Source organism: Uranotaenia lowii, chromosome 2 (genome assembly GCF_029784155.1).
Source record: "Uranotaenia lowii strain MFRU-FL chromosome 2, ASM2978415v1, whole genome shotgun sequence".
Classification (NCBI taxonomy): domain Eukaryota; kingdom Metazoa; phylum Arthropoda; class Insecta; order Diptera; family Culicidae; genus Uranotaenia; species Uranotaenia lowii.
This window is the reverse complement of record NC_073692.1, coordinates 193,504,453-193,521,758: the sequence shown is the minus strand read 5'-3', so window position 1 is coordinate 193,521,758 and position 17,306 is coordinate 193,504,453. Positions and strand designations below refer to the sequence as shown.

At 32.7% G+C, this 17,306-nt stretch overlaps 1 protein-coding gene across 11 annotated transcripts in view; it reads left to right on the top strand.

Moving 5' to 3' along the window:
- Positions 1–17,306, top strand: part of LOC129742680 (mucin-19) — a 652,529-nt gene that overhangs the window by 177,482 nt on the left and 457,741 nt on the right. Inside the window, exon 5 of one of the 11 annotated variants that reach the window (XM_055734607.1) lies at positions 10,693–10,783. The exons of the other annotated variants lie outside the window; for them this stretch is intronic. The gene's annotated coding sequence lies outside the window, so the exon portion shown is untranslated. The remainder of the gene's footprint in view (positions 1–10,692; positions 10,784–17,306) is intronic. 11 annotated transcript variants of the gene reach the window in all.

Genomic DNA, 17,306 nt, shown 5'->3' with positions numbered 1-17,306 from the left:
TCGTCATGGACATTCTACTACACATCAACTTTTGAGTGTAACTAATATGATTAACGCTAGCAAATCTGAAGGTTATTCAACTGGTGTTGCTCTTCTTGATATTGAAAAAGCTTTTGACAGTGTTTGGCACAAAGGTTTAGTAGCTAAATTAGCTCGATTTGTTTTTCCTGTATATCTCACCAAAATTATTCAAAATTATTTGAATAGCCGAACTTTGCAAGTAAGCTATCAAAATTCATGCTCTGAAAGGATACCTATTAGAGCTGGTGTCCCTCAGGGTAGTATACTTGGGCCTATTTTATACAATATTTTTACTTCTGATCTTCCTGATGTCCCAGAAGGAAAAGGTAGAAGATTATTTGCTGACGATACTTTGCTTTCAGCCAAAGGTCGAAATTTACGGGTGGTACGCAGTAGATTGCAACAAAATTTAAATTCCTTTTTGAATTACTTGAAAATGTGGAAAATTTCTCCTAACGCTTCCAAAACTCAACTTATTTTATTTCCCCATAAGCCAAGAGCTCAATTTTTAAAACCTAATGAAAATCATTCCATAACTTTTAATGGGGTTTCATTAGAATGGTCTGATCACGTGAAGTACTTGGGACTTACACTTGATCGGAATCTTACTTTTAAAAATCACATTGAAGATATTCAATCTAAGTGTAATAAATATACTAAATCTCTTTATTCTCTCATCAACAGGAAATCCAAGTTGTGTCTGCGAAATAAGTTACTTATCTACAAACAAGTGTTTCGACCAGCGATAATGTATGCAGTTCCGATTTGGTCTAGCTGCTGCGCGACGAGGAGGAAGGCCATCCAGAGGATTCAGAACAAGGTTCTGAAAATGATTTTGCGGCTTCCACCTTGGCACAGCACCGAAGATCTTCATCGGATTGCAGGCATTGGATCTATCGAAGAGATGGCCAACAAAATCATCTCCAACTTCAGAGGCAAATCGATGCAGTCTTCCATCGCAGAGATTCGTTCTCTTTATAACTAGTTTAATTTTAGGATAGTGTTTAGTTTTAAGTTTAAAATATTTTTGCCATTACAGGATGTTCTCCTACATTAAATTCTTGATTGCGCTAAGCAAATTTAATTCTTATAAATAAATTTTTAATATCTAGTTAACTATAGGGCTCTGAACAGTTCATTATTGAGCTGAACACCTAATTTAATGAAAAAATGTAATATAAATGTAATGATGAATTGATACCAATAAAGACATATTTAGAATTTAGAACAAAGATATAAAAAATCACACTTTTCCTTGCTTGGGTTCTAAAACTATTTATTTTAATTTTATGTTAATGCTAAATTTGCATGCTTCATGATTTGAAACCTGAACCGTCCCGGTGAAAACTGAACACGCTAGATTTTAGATTCTTGTGAAACTTTTGTTCGCAGTTCCTCAAAATGGTTCTGGGATCAATCGAAGGGCTGCATAATTTTGGGATATCTTCAGTGGGAAACATCAAATTTCAAGCTCAGCTCATATTAAAAAATAAATTGTTGCTAGTTGCGAGAAGCTAAAGTCGATACTGGCTGGTGGTTAAGTTGCTCTAGGCGCTGAAGGTTTCCCTGCTTCGACTGTAATCATTACCCCGCAATTAAAAAAAATCAACCGAAAATTTTATCTATATATTTAAAAAACAATTTCTGTATGTTTGTTTGTTTGTTTGTTTGTCCTCTATAGACTCAGCCGTCTTAAGAACTAGAGAGCTGAAATTTGGCATGGATGCTCATTAGGACCAGGAATGATGAAAAATGTTTTTAGATTTTCGGATGACCCCTTCTGAAGGGGGTCGTCCATACAAGACAAATATTGTTTTCGCGATATTGACGTTAATTTTCGTCGGATCGTGTTGGAAATTTACGCTTGAGTGTTTTGAAAGACGAGCAATCGATTTCAGGTGTCAAATTTTGTGTAGGAGGTCAGCCAAAGGGTCGTCCATATTAACTATTCGCTGTTTTTGCGATATTGACGTTATTATACATCGTATTCAGATGATAGTTTGTACACGATAGTTCTGAGTGACGTGCAATCGACTTGAAGTATCAAATTCATTTTAAGGGGCCGGCAAAAGGGGTCGTCCATATTAAATTTTCAGTATCTTAGTGATATTGACGTTTTTATACATCGGATTGGGGTGAAAATTTGCACATAAGAGTTATAAGGGACAAACAACTGATTTCACTTATCCAAACTAAAATCAGGGGTCGGCCAAAGGGGTCGTCCATATTAACTATTCACTGTTGATGCGATATTGTCGTTATTATACATAGGATTCAGACAAAAATTGGTACACGAGGGTTTGGAGAGATGAGCAATGGATTTCAGGTATTAAATTTAGTGTAAGGGGCCGGCAAAGGGGGTCGTCCATATAAACCTTTCAATATTTTTGCAATATCGTCGTTATTATACATCGGATTGGGATGAAAATTTGCACACGATAGTTTTCAGGGACGGGCAATCGATTTCAGATGTCAAATGTTTTGCCAGGGGTCGACGAAAGGGGTCGTCCATATAAATTATTTTTTCACTGTTTTTAGCAATATTGACGTTATTATACAATGGATTGCATTGAAAAATTGCACATGGGAGTTTTGAGTGAAGGGCAATCGATTTCAGTTATCAAAGATTGTATAAGAGCCCCCGAAAAGGGTTTAGCTTTTTGGCAATAACTGCGTTGTTATGCAATGATTGAGTCGAAATTTATACACGTGTTTTTTTGGCACGGTCAATTGATTCCTGATTTCAAATTCAGTAGCAGACGACATACAAAGTGATCGTCCAATATTTTTGCATTTATTACTTAATAATGCATTCGGAAGTGCATCTGGAAAATGTCTGGCAATCGACTTTCATACAAACTGTTCATGACATATTCCAAGTTGAAAGCGAAACGGAGTTCGTATGGGATCAGCTAGTGTAAATATAAATATTGTTCAATAAAAAAACGATGTGAATTATACTTAGAATACAATCTTTTTTTAAACAATTTATTTATTTATGGATTTTATTCATTGTTCGTATATTCGTAGCTTAAATTTTTAATATTCTGTCTTTAATTCTTATACAAATTCTAACGTTGAAATAGTGATCTGATAACTTTTTAATATTAAACTTTACTGCATTTTAGACACAACTCAATTTGCAGTGAAGTTGTATAGAAGTTCCGCATGGAACCAAAAAGTTTGAAACATTTCTGCATGGACAAAAAGGTTCGTGAGAAGTTTGTAACGAAAGCCAAACTGATACCCAGATTTTTAAGGTATTTAGAGCGCACAAAAATGTTCTATACTATTTGTTTAGACTTTTTATGTTCGTTCAAACGTACAAATCAAGCACTTATGCAACACATTCTTCATTTATCTCAAGTTCATTTTATTAAGCAAAATGTGAACTTTTAATGTACAAGATTAAGTAACTGCTCGCCTTTTTGTAACAAAATTGTTACAGAAAGATCGTTAAGAGCGAAAACAGTTTATTCAAAATAAATGGAAGCGAAGTTAAAAACAAGCCGTTAAACCTGAAGGAAAATCTTCAACAACGATGGAAGATCGATAAGGCGAAAAATGTATTAAAAAAAAAGATAGTTTATATTGAAAATTGATCTGATTGACAAAAAACCAACATTGGTTATCAGTTATAAGGAATTTGACCAAAAGATTTTTTTTGGCTCGATCAAAAATCCACGTAAATTTTTTTTCCATCCGCATAAGCGCTTAATACATTGTATGTTCTATCATATCCGATTTAAACTGACTTCAGACGACATTTTATACGATCTTTCCACTATGCAGTTGGAATTGCGATTCGCAACACCATTGTAAACGACTTAAGTTATTTTTTCTGATACGATTTCATGTTTGCTGGGTTGTTGTCGATCCCGAATGAAGGTTTTTGAATCCTAACGAAGGTAGAATACAAAAGTCGAAGAAAGATCATTAAGGCCAAATGAAATTTTAAAAGTAGAAGACAAGTCGTTATGACTAACGGAAAGTATGCAAGGCCCAAGGAAGATCATCCTGACAGGAAAAAAAGTGTCAAACGCCTGATAAAAATTGAGTCGAAAAAAGATGTTTATGTCGAAAGAAGATTAAGGTTTTCAAAGATTCGCTGTAAAATCCCAAAGATTGAGGACATCAGATACATCTAAAGAAGCATGTTAAGGCAGCAGTAGTTTATAAAGGTCGAAGCACCGGAGATCAGTTTAAAGGAAAGGAAGTTATAATAAAGTCACTTAGACCGAAAATTTGAAGAAAGATTTACAGAGGCTGGCGAGGATCGTTCACTTATTGACAAAACAAAACCACATACAAAAAAAATCTAAGAGGCCAACGAATGATGGTCAGCTTTGGAGGGTTGAACAATACCTATTTTTATTCTGTCGCTAGTCAACCAGATGTGATTTGCTTCACATTTTAATTTCTACAGTACCAAGATGGTTATTTCAAAGTTTCTTATATGTATGTTCTTCTATTTACAATGCCTTATCTAAAATATATATTTCAATCACTTTTTGGAATATGAAATTTCAATTTGCAAATTTTTCAGAAATGCCCTGAGTTATATTTCAATGTATGAAATCACCATTGTCCCCCTTCAATTTTTAGAGAGACCATGAAATTCAATCTCAAATCCTGGCCAAATCTAGCAAAACCTAGGAATTACTCATCAAAAATCAAGAAAAAAATGAAAATTATTTTGAAATCAAAATTTATCAACAGATTTTGAATTGTATTTCAGGATTTCAAAAAACTTTTTATGATTTTTTTATGAGACTTTCTTAAAAAAATTCGTTTTATACACATAAATAGACCAAAATTTTCAACACAATTGATTATTTTGGTTTGATTTGAAAATAAAAATAAATCTGGGCTTTTCCAATGAAATTCGGGCAGCCGGACCAGACCGAACTTTACCCAATTTTTATATTAAATATCCCGGCAATGTGGCAACCTTAGTCTCAAACCATCATAGCAACATTTATGTATGACACCCCAATACCCCCCCCCCACCCCCTTTTCACTCTTAATCTTCCCACTTAAAGGAGAGAGTGTTCTCAAACCATCATAGAAAGATTTATCTTACCCAATAACTCTCGCATCCAAACTTGGTTCCATCTTCCCAGTTTGTTTTCGAGTTATACTAAAAATATTATGATGCTCCCTCTTCCCCACACTGTATTGTAAAGGAACCCCCTTCTTTTTTTTCCTCATGGATGGAGGAAGGATCTCAAACTATCATAAAAGATTTCTCCTATCCAAATACCCTCTTACCCTCTATTTGCTCTATTAGTTCTCGAATGGTTTAGATAAATTAAGCTTGCCAGATTGCCCGGTTTTATCCGGGTTTGCCCGGATATTTGATGCAAAATTTCGAGAAAGTCCGGTCCGGCCCGGTTGCCCGGATATTGTGAAAAAAGTTCGGATATTGTCTGGTTTTTTTCACAATTTTCACAAAGAAACAAAAAAATCAAAGTTTTTGAGTAAGTTTCAGCAAAATCGATTAACGGTATGGAAATTTTCAACGGTTGTTTCAAATAATTTATAAACCTTTAAATATTTAAGTGTTCTAAAAAATTTTTGGAAGTCTGCAATTACATTAATAAAATATTGATTTCATTTTTTAGCATTTTTTCTTTGCTTTTATATATAATAACACCTCAATTTTGCCCGGTTTTTGCCCGGTTTTTTTATTTGAAAAATTGAAATCCATGCCCGGATTTTGCCAGGTTTTTTTAAAAAATGCCCGGAATTGCTAGGCCCAGATGAGAGTGGAAGAATTCTGGCAACCTTAGTTTATATGACTTAAATTTAGCTTCAATTTGGACATTTTAAAAACTGTTTAAAAACATGCAATTTTGTTTTGGCCATGACTTAGTTGTCTGTTGTTGCAGTTATTGCAGATCGGATCGACTTGTTTGCGAGCTTATAAATTGCACCTCATTTAGATGGCTTAGCTCAAAAATAGCCGATCAAAATTTTCATGTTTTTGAGGGGGTGATCCCAAACTTTCGGCCGGCAGTGTTTGGTCGAAGCAATCTTCCATATTATTAAGGGATTTGGTTCCAAACTTGTATGTTAGATATAAAAATTTAGTTGTAGCTTTGTTTTCTTTTCCTTGGTTCTTATTTGTGTTTGTTATGATACTGCACAACTTTTTTCTTAAATTTTTATTTTACTTCGAAATTTTAATCTTTTCATTTTTACAAATACCTGAAATTTTGTATTACAGAACTCTGGATTCTAAAATTTAAATATTGTCTCTACATTTTCTGAGAAACCTTGGCACAAAAAACTTATTGCTTTTTCTGTAGGGAAAAAATATGCTCAATGTAAAGTTTGATTCTCCATTTCTAATTTTATTTTCTAAACACTCAAAAGCTCTAAGTCGAAAAAAATAGCTGTAACTCTCAATTCTCTGGACCGGATTTCATCCAATAACTTTTTTTAAGTTACTAAGAGAGATGAAATATAGTTTATTTATCTATTTTCTCGTTTCATAAATTTTAGCTTCATACATAATTGAGGCTATGCAAGGACAACTTTTTTTTAAGTTTTCACTAGTTTGCCCTCTTTTATTTCTGAATTCTCTGAGTCTCGTATTTTCTTGAACTTCTGAGTCTCTGAATTATTCATTTTCTTCAGAATTTTAATTGGATGAACATTCTGGAAAAATCAAATTGGTGAATACCCAAGTAACCAAAATTTTCATGAAACGGTCTCTTAAAAGCTTACTCAGCCCTGTTTTAAGGCTGCATAGCATTGTACTAAGCTTTATTTAAGTTCTTATCGATATTTTAAGCAGGGTGGATAAAAATCAGAGATTTTTCAATAAAATCTCATTTTTATGATTTTTATCGGATTTTTTTGTATATAGAATTATGATTAATTGCAGAATAAATTGCATTGTAGGGAAATATTTTAGCATCCGAAGGTTTTTCTATCATGTGATTAGGTTGAGTTGTTTAACTCAGCTTTATAAAAGCTGTATAAGTGTAACATGCATGAGTCATGATTTTTAAAATTCTTCAAAGACAAATGCTTTTCAAACTAAATCCACATCATTTCGACTTTGTATCTAACAACTCGAAACGATTGACGATTGTCTGAAAAATTTAGTTAAATCCCTTCGAACTAATTCCATATTAAAACATATTAAAATGGTTAATTTCAGTGCAATTCCTTTACTGAATGAAAATATTATCGAAATTCACCATATACTTTTTATAGACGGAGTACGAGTTGGCATTTTACATTCAATCAGCCTTCTTCTTCTCTTGGTTCAGAAAAATCTAAAGATCAAGCAAACTGAATAAATTCTAGTTCATAACTTTTAAGCATCGAGATTTAAGCAAAAAAACATGAAAAATCAGAAGATTTTATTAAAAAAAGAAAAGAAAATTGACTTCAGTTTGTTTGAAAGAATTGAACAAAAATTATTTTGAGCGGACTTGAGCGAACATTGTTTGGGTTATTTAATTGAAATGCCAACTTTCCAAAATTTCAATCAAAATATCTTCATTGAATTAAATTTGAGTAATATTTATGAGGTATGTCCACGTGGACATTATCCAAACCCCTACCCCCTTTTTCGTGGACAAGCATTCGACATCCTCGTCAATCACAACTTGCTGAATATCCCCAAGGTGCAAGAAAAAAATCAATTCTAAATTCCCAAGGGGTGAATGAGCTTTGGATGCTTAAAAATGAAATAAAAAAAATCATTCCATATTTATTAAATTTCAGGTATTTTATTCACTCAGAAACTTAACAGAATCAGAAACACTTAATAGAATTCAGTGATTTAAATCGTGATTAAAATCATGATTTAAATCCCTTTGGTTATTTGATGTTTATAACCTTCTTGAGCGTACATTAATGTTTTATGATACTTTTTTTAACCTTCCGTGTTCGACCAAAGTTCGATAAAAAGCATTCGAGAGATACTCTCCAGAGTACGTTTCATGCAGCCAAATGTGAACTTCAAAAGTTCAAAATATAGTATTTATGTGACTTCGGGTTACTTGGGTAAGGACTGAAATACTTTAATATATTTAACCTTGATGATTCTGTGAATTAACGTGTAATTTGGCTAGCTTAGACCAAAGTATAAGTTTTTTTTTGTAAATGTTGTACAAATAAGAATTGGTCAAAATAGGAAGAATGATCTTTGCAACACAGAATTTTTTGGATCGATTCTTTAGCATGAAATATATTGATTATATCGGTTTATTTTCGATTCTATCTTTTGATCTTTGGATTATTTTTCTGGATGAGCCGGAATATATGGATCCAATTTTTATTACCGATTTTGGACATCAAATTGAATTGGCTTTTGTAATTTTTTTTATCTAAAGCTTTCAGTATTTTGAGTACCTAAATTAAAGCGATAGCAAGCATTTTTTTATACATGAGTAGAAGGTTAATGGTTGTTTAAAAAAATTTCAAATTCTTCAGTAATGCTCTAAATCATATTTCAATGTATGAAATCCCCATTGTCTCCTTTAATTTTTTAGAGGGATCTTGAAGTACAATTCAAACATGTTTTGCATAACTCAATCATTGATTGGTAAATTCTTGATGAATGCAATACAATTCATATGATAGCTCTTTTTTCCATTTTCCTGCTGCAAGAATAATCATTCCTCGTACAAAAATACCCTCCAATAATATAGGAGCACCTTCCCCTTTTTCAGTTAGTCGCTGGAAGCAAAAAGGGTCTAAAATAAGGTTGATAGATTGCCCGGTGTTATCAGGGTTTGTCCGGATATTTAACACAAAATTTGGGAACAATCCGAACCGGCCCGGTTGCTCGGAGGTCATCGGCAAATCAATAAAAAAAACAGTTTGTGTTGTATTTTTTTTAATTTTTGACTCCAAAACGAATTTTTTTAAGCAAGTTTGGCCAAAATAATCATGAAAGGTTTTTAGGAAGCCTAAAATACGATTTTAAAACTGTCGACGAGTTTTGACGTAAAATGTTTTTTTTTCTTGATTTCATTTGAGTGATTTCTGGGTGTTGACAAAATTGACTTAAAAGAGAGAGGGATCTCAAACCATTATAGAAATATTTATCTTACTCAATAACTCTCTCTTGTCAATTTTGGTTCCATCTGTCCGATTAGTTTTCGACTTATACTAATAATGAAATGATGCACCCCTTCCCATCTTAATATTGTATGGGAGCCCCCCCCCCCCCTCCTTTTTTTTCTCTTATGGATGGAAGAAAAAGTCTCAAACTATCATGCAAAAATTTATCCTATCGAAATACCCTTTCCGCCCATTTGTGCTATTACCCGATCAGGAGAGCATATCAAAATAAGAACTTAAATATATCTCAACGAGATATTTATATCTTTTTCAGTTAGAATATTGTTCTCATAATTTTCGACTCTTAGTTTCTTGAATCTTGATTATATCTTATTTCGATTGGCATTCTTGAATAGGATTGAACTCACTTTCAACGATAAAGAATTTGTTTCAAATTGTTATAATATATTATAACCGTATCTTATTTTGATATGCCTATAACTTTCCATGAAACACGGACATCGAAGTTATCGGCCCAAACCGTACTTTATAATGATTTTCACTCAGCAGATTCATAAAATTGAATCAAATTTTTGGGATACCAAAAATGGAGCATGATTTTAGCGAATAGTGTGGGTTACTGACATTCCACTACAAGTTTTTCTCGAAGCATTCATATCTTGATAAGTTATAATTTTGATAGGATTTGTTCTGCCTAATATCAAACTATGCTATCTGAACCAGATATAATCTTGATAGGAGCATATCTAAAACTGATATAATTTAGCTGTGATCGTATAGATTTTTTTATATAATTTGAGATATTTTAACATCCTACGAGTACTGAATTATAACTCATTTAGATAGAAAAAAAAATTAGTATCAAAATATCTCATCTTGATATAATTTTGTTTTTCCCTCCTGATCGGGTAGTTCTCGAATTGTGCTTTAGAATGTATGGGAGTCCCCCAACATCACTTTTTTTTCCCACTGTATTGAGAGAGGGATCCCAAACCATCATAGACAGATTTCTTGTACCATATTAATATCCTCGATTAGCTTGATTAGTTCTCCAGTCTTGCTAAAAAATTTTTGGAAGTCTAGCTTCCTCTTTCTATCTTACCACTGGAAGGAGGGAGAAGTCTCAAACCAGTCCTAGAAAAAATCTGCTATTCAAAAATCTTCTTATGCTAAATTTGGTTACATTTGCTCGATAAGTTCTGGAGCTGTGTATAAATTCCGAAATTTACTCCGTAAGATCTGATCTTTCAGAGTGAATATTGAGTCAATATTGAGAATTTTACATAACAAATTATAGTGATTGCTCGAAGAACCTAGCGAAAGTTTCCAGAGCTCGACATATAAATTTGTTATCACAAGGTATTTTTTTTATTATATGAGGTTTTTTTGCAGTGCATAGATTTTGAATATTTTGAAGCATAATATGTTGCTCAAAGTAAAACTGTTCTAATGCTACAGCTCCAAGTATCCTTGTATCGAACCTCAGACGAATCGTTTGCAACCTCGAATTAGAAGTTCAATGAAATCTTGTGAAATCGAACCAACCGGAATGAATCATAACCCCACTTTTAGCCATTCATGTTGTCTAACCGAGTTTTTTCCTCTTCTCTTCCTTCGTTTCAGGTACGTTAAGCTCTCCTAGAAGATCATTCCACGGCGAAGACGACGTCTGCGTTTGAGATTTTTCTCGTTTTCAGTGTTCGAATTGCCCAAGGTATTTAACCCAGGCGTCATTAACCTTCCAAACAAACAAACAAACAAACAAACAAGCCACGCACACACTAAACTAACACATCTAAACTGCACAAGTTGTGCCAAAAATTCACACACATTAACCTTGACCATTACCCGAATGGCTGGCTGGTTCTATAATTTGCAAGTTCGCACGAAATTCGCCAAATGTTGTGCTGCTGAAACATAACAACTGCCCCTACTTTACTACTACAACTAATACAACTCTAAGACGAGATCATTTGCCCTGTTTTTTTAACTGTACCTGTCTGATTCGGTTTGGAGTTTTTTTTCCAACTGTTGATCACTCCAAGTGAGGTTTGTTGCTGCTGCAAAATTTTTCCCCAGAAGCGGCTGACTCTCTGATTGCCATCTATTTCCGTGAGATTCGCAAAAATTTAAATGGACTTTTTAATTGCGCACACCCGGCACACGGTTGTTTATTGTTGATGTTCCTGTTGTTGTTGCTCTTGTTGTTGCTGCTGCTGCTTCAAGATGTACGCAACGTGCGATTCCTGTTTTGGTTCAGTTGCGAAACGATGTTGCTTCTTACGCGCGTTTGTTGCTGTTGCTGCTGGTGGCTTTTAACATTTTACTGCTGCTGTTGGTCAGTTTTAAATCCCATCTCGCTATTTTGCAAATTGGCAACAGGGAGATATGCGCATAGCTAGGAGCTAGCGAAAAATAAAAGTAACAGAAAAAAATAAACAGATAACAAACCGAGCAGCAACAACGAGCTTTCTGCTGGCAGCAGATGGGAATCGGTTTGCTGGAATGCGAAAATTACGGTAAATTTGAGTGAGAAAGCTTCCTCCCCGAAAACGAGATTTCGGTACGATGAGTATGAAATAGTTACCAGCAGCGGAATAAATCGATTAAAATTGGCAATGCCCAAAATTGGCAAATGTGTTCGGTGGAGTAGAAAAGCAAACGTTTTCACTTGAGTCATGAAAAAAAAACGAAAGAAGATTGATCCAGCACCTGGCGGAAGTGGGAACTTTAAAACGTTTAACAACTAGTAGATACGGTAAAACTTTTACGAGTGTTGCTAAAATTAGCCTTTGCTATTGTTAAAATGGATGCGTTGTTTGAATGTTGAAATTAATGTTGCAAAAATGAATTCTATTTGAAGACTAGTGTGTAAAAATTCTTCGAAAATCGGAATTGCATTTATGATGCCTACAGTGGTCGGAAAATCGCTCAAGAAAAGCAATCAGGAATGGTTTCTAGCTAGAATGATGCTACCTCCGAGTGCTGTGATACGCACGTGGTAAAAGTACCCATTGAATATATGTCGAAAATCAACACTAACTTGATACAAGAAGATATACCATGCACCACCGGAGGCTACCGTTGCTATTCGTCACGTGGCTAATCGACGGTGATCGACATACTTGGTGATACATTTTGAACGTCGCTCCCTCAATCATTCCCGAACGTCTATCCTCGCATCATTGTTGATAATGCTCGTTATTGATAGACGATCATTAATGTTTCAAAAGGAAAAATCTGAATAAATACCAGGACCACATGTTCAAAAAAGCTGTAGCACATGCTGGACAGTTCATTGCGGTTACCTAGTCATGATTTTGTCCTTCTAGGCAAAACGAAAAATAAAAAATCATCTGATAGCCTACATAGATCGCTCAGAACTGATACATATCAGTTATGATCCTAAAGGTTGAAAGTCGTTAGGGGAAGGAAATCAGCATCGAGACGTTCGTTGCTGATAGTCTGCGTCCTTTTTTACCTCATCATGTATCGCAAAAGTGTTTCAAATACAGAAGCGTCGTTGTCATGCATGATTGTTTGTATGATTTGGTTGAAGAAGGAAAATTTGACTGCTTTGATTTTTTGGCTCTGAATGTAGTCATGCATGGCTCAGTGAAAATGATTGATTTTCGGAAGCATGGATGCCTATGCCTATTCCTAACGCTCTGAATCCTTTGGCCCATCACTTCTAGTTCTGGTGATATGCCGTTTAAAAAGTCTAAAATAACCATAAAATCAGTCTTTGATAACTAATAAACTAACAAAACTTTATCAAAAAAAAAAATTTATATTGAATCACTTTAAAAAGTGTGATCGAAAAAAATGCAACACTTTGTTTTGTGAATAACTTTTGAATGCATGGATGTAAATTTATGAAATTTTCAGCGAACTTTCTTGGTAATATAATGTTTACATATACAATTTTTCTGTGATGTTCTGTCAAGTGGTTTTTGAGATAGCGTCCAATAAAGAAATTTTTGACTTTATTTTTTGGACAACACGTGCGTCATCTATAATGTATACTGTGAACCACCTTTTTTCAAATCAAAGCTATTTTGATTACGATTGCTGTATTCTGATTTTTTAAAATTTTGAATTTGGTCGAAGTTAAAACAAATTTATCTGATTTTCCTTCTTTGGCACAAAAACAACATTTTTTACTTTTTATCACTCCACCATCGTTTTTGCGTAACGGCTCAAGTACCAGTCATTAAATTTTCCAATTTTTTCTCCTTAGTTATCTCGGGGAAATACAGGCGAGACTTTTCAACGAAAATTTTCTGGTTGGAAACCTGCCATGTGACCGCTAAAGAGTTCGTTTTGCTGTACATTGCGATTTTTTTTTTCTTATAAGCAGTCCAAATATTTTGCACACGATTTGACTACCGATTTTTTTTTATTTTACCGGTGGTCGGTTTTCTACCTTGTAGAAATGAAGTCAGGCCTATTTATAAGTCAGCTAGACTAACCAGTCAGAAAAATTTATTTTTTTTTATCACTTCCTCTATTCAAATTTTCGGATTGAGCTTGAAAATACTTCTCACATTCCTCTCCTCCACATTCCTTTCCTCCTCTTCACTTTTTTTCAAATTATAGGTCACAATTGGGTCCCCTAGGACTTCTTAGACGATTTAACATGTGAATGTTGGTCGAACAATTGATTTCCAGCTGTTTTGGGGTCTCCCACCGGGATTTCTCTGGATTTTTCTCGATCCTGTCCAAAAAGTTTTGTCAATGAAATACAGTATTATACGCTAGCTCAAAAACCACTTGACAGATTGTCGCCAAATTTTGTACACGTACACATTACACTACTAGGTAGCTTTACTGAAAATTTCATCAATTTCCATTCTTGCATTAAAAAATCTTTATTTTCCGAGGTGCAAAGGATTTAGTAGCTTTTTCGATTAATTTGGGTGTTCTGAATTCAAATAAGCAATAATGAAATCTATAAGCTTTTGTTTTTGAAAAACATAACTTCGGAAAATAGGTGAAAATCATTTTTAATTTTTACAAATTTACAAAAGTTTAAAACACTACAAATAAATTTTAAATTAAAATTTCAAATTAATTATCAATTCGCTTCAAACCGCAACTGGTTTCGACTTCTGCAAAAAAAAAAAAAGTTGAAGAAGTTTTGACCCAAATTGTTTTTAAGTTATTCTTCAAAACAAAAATCAAATTGTTTTGTTTGAGCCCAAAAAATCTTATATATAAAAATGGAGGCGTTTTCTTTGTAACACCACCACGTATGTATGGTCGGCCGGAATGAAGTGAAATTTGGTATCCAAGGGTTTTTCGGGTCAGAGATAGTTTGTATAATAGTTTCGAGATTATTATTTTTAATGGAAGGAGGGCTCCTATACAAAATCAACTAGAAACGGGACAAAACTCGAACAACTTGAAGACGATTTTCATGAAAACTGATTCACGAGCACGAAGAATTTAAAGAATTGTAAACATTTTACAACGATTTAAACGAGTAAAACGAAGTTTACCGGGTCAACTAGTTTTTTAAATTAAATAAAACCATTTTTCAACTTTCTTCTGAAATGCCAACTACATATGTTGATAATGATATCTCTTCAAATTTTCAAAAACAATCGAATGAACTTTTTTAGATCATTCATAATAATCAAAATATTATTCCTTAATTGAGTGAAGTATTTTGAGCAACTTCAAAATCAGTTTTTATTTCTTACGTGTAGATTTGTTGGTTTATTAGTTTTCAATGATTGATTTTGCTCACAACTAACTCATTTTTAAACTTATAAACTCTTTATCACGAAAACATGATAGACAAAATCTGACAAAAGATTTGAGTTCAAGACGCCAACATCGGCACTAAAGTGCTAGAGTCATAAATTACATTCTATAACTAATTTAATATTTTTTGGTTTAAATCCTTCTAAAATTTTTTATGTTCATATTTTATTTTACATTTTTAAATAAATTATCCGAATTTTTAAGCATTTTTATGTGTTTCCAAATAAATTTACCAAATTTTACAGTCAAATGATTTAAATTTTTTGAAATATTTTCAATAAGTTTGTCCTTGTTTTTCAATTCAGAATTTTTGTGTTCGGAAAACATAAACCTAAACCCATAAACCCAAATTTTTAAGAGGAAAATCATAGTTTCTACATTTTCTCCTTTCCAGGACTTAATATTTCAAATGACGGCGACAAAACATTCAGGGCTTGAAATTTTATCAAATAGAAACGTACGCATGAATATTTATTAACGTTCACTTACTTTAATTTTTTAAATTATCTTTTTTTAATCGATCAAAATTGATATTTTTTACCTAATAGAGAATTTACGTTTCAAATTTTGATCAAATATTTTTTTTTCATATTCAAGATATAGCAGTGGTATTTTTCAACCAACCCTTCCATTAAAAATTTGGGAATAAAATTTAAGTTATGATGAATAATTATTCACAATTATTATCAATTGGTTTTACAATTTTATATCATTTTTAATTTCTGACCTGATCTTAAATTCATTTTAAATTTCGGATTTAATTTCTTTTTAAATTTGGTGTTATGTTTCATGCGTTCAATCTGTGGGCATCGGGTATCGGACATAAACGATGCTTTAAATTCTGGTTTTCGGTCTATTTTCGGTTTGCTAATGGTTTTCATTTCTGATCCAATCTTTGAGATTCCAAACTGATGTTTTAAATTCGGTTTTAATGACAATTCCAAAGCATGTGTCGATTCAAATCTTAAAACTGATTTAAATGAATAATCTAATTTCTCAAGTTTAAACTGAAGTAGAATATTATGGATCCCGAAACCTTCACGGAACTTTTTTGAACACTTAGTTTGTGTTTTGTATCCATTTGAAACCAGTTAAACCTTAAATAAATTAATCAATCTTAAGTATTCCATCTTCGAATCTCGAATTTTTGGACTCAAGTTAGCTCAAATTATTCATATATAATTTTTAATGTGAGCCATAAATCTGTGTTTTGAACACTTGTGTTTCAAACTCCAAAATGAGATACGAGAGTGCAGATTTGAAATTCAAAGTTTTAATTCTGTATTGAGATTCGAGATTCATAATTCAGGATTTAATGTTAACATTAAAAGTTTTTAGATTTGAGGCGAGCTTCAAATCTCTGCTTCGAATCCCAATATTTTTGTTGACCCTGTTGAATAAGAAAGAATTAACGAATGAATGAAGTTATTCTTGATTCTTATTTTGAATCCCAGATCTTGATTATTATTTTGAATCCCAGATCAAGATTCAAAATTAAATGTTCGAAAATTCAAGAATCAGGTTTCAGGAATCGAATTTCCAGATGCATATTTAAAATTTCGATTGATGATTCAAGTTCCAAGTTCGAAATTCAAGATTTCAGATTCTAAATTCAAAATACTGAAATCAGGAATCAGAATAAAAATCGAGTAATAGAAAAATAAATATTTGGAATTCAAATTTCAAAATTCAAAATCGAAGTTACAAATTACTATTCGAGATTTTTATTCAAGAATCTAGATTTGAAGTTCACAATTTGCAACATTCACAATTCACAACATTTACAATTCACAATTCAGGTTTGAGATTAAAGATTTTAGATTAAAATTTTAAATTTAGTTTCGAGATTCCAGGTTTGAAATTTGAGATTCAAATATCAAAATATGATTCGAGATTCAGTATTTGGGATACGGTGTTTGAAATTAAAGAATCTGTGTTGAAATTCCAAAATCTGAGATTCAAGATTCAAAACTCATTCTTATTATTTGAGATTTGAGATTCAAGTATCAGGATCCCGATTTGCAATTTTTATTTGGAATCCAAAATTTAAGATTTTTTAACCAATTAAAAGTTAAGAATTGAGTTTCCAGTTTCACGATCGTGATTCAAATTTTAATTTAGCTTCGAGATTAAAGCTTCAAGATTCAAGAATCATACCCAAATTAAAATTCCATGACCAGTTGAGACGTTTGGAGCCAGAGGGATACAAAAACGCTATAATTTGAGCCAATAATACAAAACGATTCTGTATTTCTTTAACTTAATGTTTTTTCTTTTTTTTTTTAATTTTAAATTTTCCTTTCGACTGTATGATCAATATTTTAGGATGTTTTCGGCGGTTTCAGTCTACAAAGTGATTAAAAAACTATTTTTATCACAACATCGGACGTTTCGGCTTATATTTAGTCTTTATCAAGGAATCTAGCAAGTGTGTAGAAAAAGTGTGAAAAAAAAATTTAGTTTATGTT